A 4,563-nucleotide genomic window follows, 5' to 3' on the forward strand; every position below is an offset into this window, starting at 1 on the left:
GCGTTGGTGGATGGAGCGAGACATGATGTCCCAGATGTGCTCAATTGGATTCAGGTCTGGGGAACGGGCGGGCCAGTCCATAGCATCAATGCCTTCATCTTGCAGGAACTGCTGACACACTCCAGCCACATGAGGTCTAGCATTGTCTTGCATTAGGAGGAACCCAGGGCCAACTGCGCCAGCATATGGTCTCACAAGGGGTCTGAGGATCTCATCTTGGTACCTAATGGCAGTCAGGCTACCTCTGGCGAACACATGGAGGGCTCGCCAAAGAAATGCCACCCCACACCATTACTGACCCACTGCCAAACCGATCATGCTGGAGGATGTTGCAGGCAGCAGAATGTTCTCCTTGGCGTCTCCAGACTCTGTCACGTCTGTCACATGTGCTCAGTGAGAACCTGCTTTCATCTGTGAAGAGCACTGGGCACCAGTGGCGAATTTGCCAATCTTGGTGTTCTCTGGCAAATGCCAAACGCCCTGCACGGTGTTGGGCTGTAAGCACAACCCCCACCTGTGGACGTCGGGCCCTCATACCACCCTCATGGAGTCTGTTTCTGATCGTTTTAGTAGACACATGCACATTTGTGGCTTGCTGGAGGTCATTTTGCAGAGCTCTGGCAGTGCTCCTCCTGTTCCACCTTGCACAAAGGCGGAGGTAGCAGTCCTGCTGCTGGGTTGTTGCCCTCTTATAGCCTTCTCCACGTCTCCTGATGTATTGACCTGTCTCCTGGTAGCGCCTCCATGCTCTAGACACTACGCTGACAGACACAGCAAACCTTCTTGCCACAGCTCGCATTGATGTGCCATCCTGGATGAGCTGCACTACCTGAGCCACTTGTGTGGGTTGTCGACTCCGTCTCATGCTACCACTAGAGTGAAAGCACCGCCAGCTTTCAAAAGTGACCAAAACATGAGCCAGAAAGCATAGGAGCTGAGAAGTGGTCTGTGGTCACCACCTGCAGAACAACTCCTTTATTGGGGGTGTCTTGCTAATTGCCTAGAATTTCCACCTGTGTCTATTCCATTTGCACAACAGCATGTGAAATTGATTGTCAATCAGTGTTGCTTCCTAAGTGGACAGTTTGATTTCACAGAAGTGTGATTGACTTGGAGTTACATTGTGTTGTTTAATTGTTCCCTTTATTTTTTTGAGCAGTATATATATATATATATATATATATATAAAAATATATATAAATAACAGGAATATGGGCACAAGCGACCAATGGTGTCTGTTGTGAAGGAACATAAAAGATTTTTTTATATAAGATGCATATTTATTTTACAAAATATAAGAAATAAAAGTACGCTTTTGTTAAAAAAGAAAAATGCTAAAGCATAAAAATTCATAAAAAATGGAGAAAGTTGAGACTAAAAAAAAATAAAAAATAAAAGAAATAAAATATAAAAGTACAAGGTACACATCAATTTGTAGTATATGTGTATAAAGTGCTTATCTTAGGTACAGGATGTCAGTCTGGGAAAGGTCATGGAATGTCCAACGTGTTTTGTCCTTCAGGAGTTCATCAAGGGTAGTGTAGCATTGGGACAGGTCTCATATTTATACCTCTGTCAATTAGAAGACTATGTGTGACATCACTTCCTCCCACAGTGATGCTTAGGGAATACAATGATCTTAGTATATTTCATATTTGAATGAAATCAATGTGCGGAATATAAGTGTCTAAAACAAAGCTAATTATTGTAACCAAGTTGCAAAACGAGTGGTTTGGTAAGTGAAATGGGGTATTTGTTCACGGAATGTACTGGCAGCAGGTACTTCCGCCCCACTTCCTGTGGTGTGGCGGGCTCTTCTGCGCTTGCACCCGCGACCGCATTAGGACTCAGGTGCCGGAAGCTGCTTCACGGGCTCGTCTGCGCTTGCGCCCGCTCCCACGTTTGGAAACAGGTCACGGAAGCCGTGTCACTCTCGCCGGACGTCACGTCCGCGTCATCTCGTCACGTGTGGGAACCCGGAAGCCATGTATGCCGTGGAACGCACTCCGAAGGCGGAACTCCTTTCTTTCAAGCCGCGCGTCACTTCCTTTCAGTGGGGATTCCATTCAGCAGATAATATCCGGAATTTGGTACAATCTTGAAACGCACGTGAACCGCAACTAGTGTTTCTGACAACATTCTTTCAATAGTGAGCCCCAATGATAGATCACTATTCTTTAGAGTTTGAACGGTAATTGGTATCACTACTTTTAAATGGACTACGTACCGGCATTTTAACAAAGGAGGAGTACCAGTTTTTAATGTTTTTTATGCAGTCCTACCCCGTTACCCCTATATTTTACTTTTTACCAAAAATACACAAATCAATCACAAATCCACCAGGCAGACCAATAGTAGCCGGCATAGACTCTCTCACTTCAAATCTCTCTGAATATGCAGACGTTTTTCTCAGGAAATATGTGAACCAGTTACCATCATATCTGAAGGACACAACAGCGGTAATCAATCTGGTAAAGGACATAGAATGGAAATCAACATATCTGTGGGTCACAATCGATGTACAAGCACTTTATACATGCATTGAACATTCAAAGGGTGTAGCAGCATGTAAAGAATATCTGGACAATGACCCTTCCCTGACTGACTCCCATAGACAATTCATCTGTGACATTATGTTTTTCATTTTAACCCACAATTATTTTAAATTTCTGGACAATTTTTATTTACAAAGCTGTGGAACTGCTATGGGAACTATTTTTGCGCCGAGTTTCGCAAATCTATTTATGGGAAGATGGGAAGAAACTTCTATCTACAATGATCACCCTTTTAAGAATTTTTTTTTTTTTTATAAGCGGTACATTGATGATATTCTGATGATCTGGGATGGTACAATGGAAGATTTTAATGACTTTTTTACGAAATATCTGGCACATAACGATCTGAATCTCACATTCACTTCAAAAGTGGACAAAGTACGAATAGAATTCTTGGATCTCATTCTTGTGGGGAAAGAAAACGGAATTGTCACAAGAAACTACATTAAACCAGTGGATACCAACAGTTACTTGGACTACAGGAGTAATCACCAAAAACAGTGGAAAAACAACATCCCCTACTCCCAGTTCCATAGAATTAGAAGGAATTGCAGCGAAATAGAGGAATGTAATGACCAACTTGAGAAATACAGAAACAGATTCCTAGATAAGAAGTATCCCACCAGCATTCTCAACGAGGTGATCAATAAGACAAGAATCCTGGAGAGGAACTACCTTTTAATGTACAAGAACAGGGAAACAAAAAAGGACTCCACTGCTTTTATTACGACTTACAGTAGACATGAGAAACTTATCCGGCAATCAATGAAAACCCATTGGAACATCTTACTCATGGACCCTGTTTTAAAAGATATACTACCACCGCAACCTGAGATCATTTTTAAGAAGTCCAAAAATCTCAAGGCCTAAGTGGCACCAAGCATGCTGAGATCTGTGACCAACAAGAAAGAACCCCTCGTCAGGTGTGTAGGTAGCTACAAGTGTGGACACTGTAATATCTGCAGGTATTTACACCCGAACCGGAAGACTTTCTCTGCAACAGGTGACGTGAAAGAATTCAAGATCAAAGAATACATGAACTGTAATTCAACCTCCGTGATTTACCTTCTGGAATGTGATTGTGGTAAAAAATATATTGGGAAGACGAAGAGACAGCTTAAACTAAGAATCCAAGAACGTGTTCGGAACATTAAAAATAAGGTGGAAACACATGCAGTTTCCAAGCACTTCCTGTCATACCACAACTCCAATCCTGAGGCCTTAACGTACAAGGCCATAGAACACGTTGCACTCGGCGAAAGAAGTGGCGACCTTGCGAATCTGCTATCCAGAAGGGAAATGTTCTGGATATTCCAATTGAAGACGATACATCCGGCTGGATTCAAGGAAAGCTACGAAATCTCTCCCTTTCTTTAGATATTCTTCCTCCCCCCTCATTCCTTTAAATAAACACTGTGGTGTTTGGGCATGGCGTTTTATTCTCATTTCTAGGTTTTATATTTCAGTTGTGAAAGACCTCTGGTGAACTGGTGCTAAGTAGACTACAGCCATACCAAAATGGAACGCCCACTCTCGTCCGATCGTGGAAGCTAAGCATTTTATGGGCCTGGCCAGTATCAAGGAGGGTGACCTCCGGAGAAGACTAGGTGCTGTAGAAACAGTGCATGCACATGAGAGTTCCTAAACCAGTAAAACAGCTGTAAATCACTTAATACATTAATACCTTTCCCTCACACATCTCCTAAACACCCTTGGGTTCCACCTCTTCCTCTTGATGGATCTGAATGGATATAATTCGATGTCACTCATATAAATATTCAACGTATCACTCACACCTCTTCTCACAAATGAATAATAACAAGAGACACTAGAGATTCAGCACAGGCACTTTAATTATAATATTAATTACTCATGAAACTTTTCTAACATTTTGATTTGTTCTCTACGACCAATCTAATTGAAATTAATATATATCTTGTTATAAATAGGTATTTTCAAATATGTCCATGATTCTCTGGTAATGTATATATTTTCTCATTCCCTTCCT

At 42.1% G+C, this 4,563-nt stretch overlaps 1 pseudogene; it reads left to right on the forward strand.

Annotated features, from left to right (window-relative positions):
- The first annotated feature begins 4,055 nt into the window (after positions 1-4,055).
- Positions 4,056-4,174, forward strand: LOC134949550 (5S ribosomal RNA; annotated as a pseudogene).
- The last annotated feature ends 389 nt before the right edge of the window (positions 4,175-4,563 follow it).

Source organism: Pseudophryne corroboree, chromosome 1, assembly GCF_028390025.1.
Source record: "Pseudophryne corroboree isolate aPseCor3 chromosome 1, aPseCor3.hap2, whole genome shotgun sequence".
NCBI classification, from domain to species: domain Eukaryota; kingdom Metazoa; phylum Chordata; class Amphibia; order Anura; family Myobatrachidae; genus Pseudophryne; species Pseudophryne corroboree.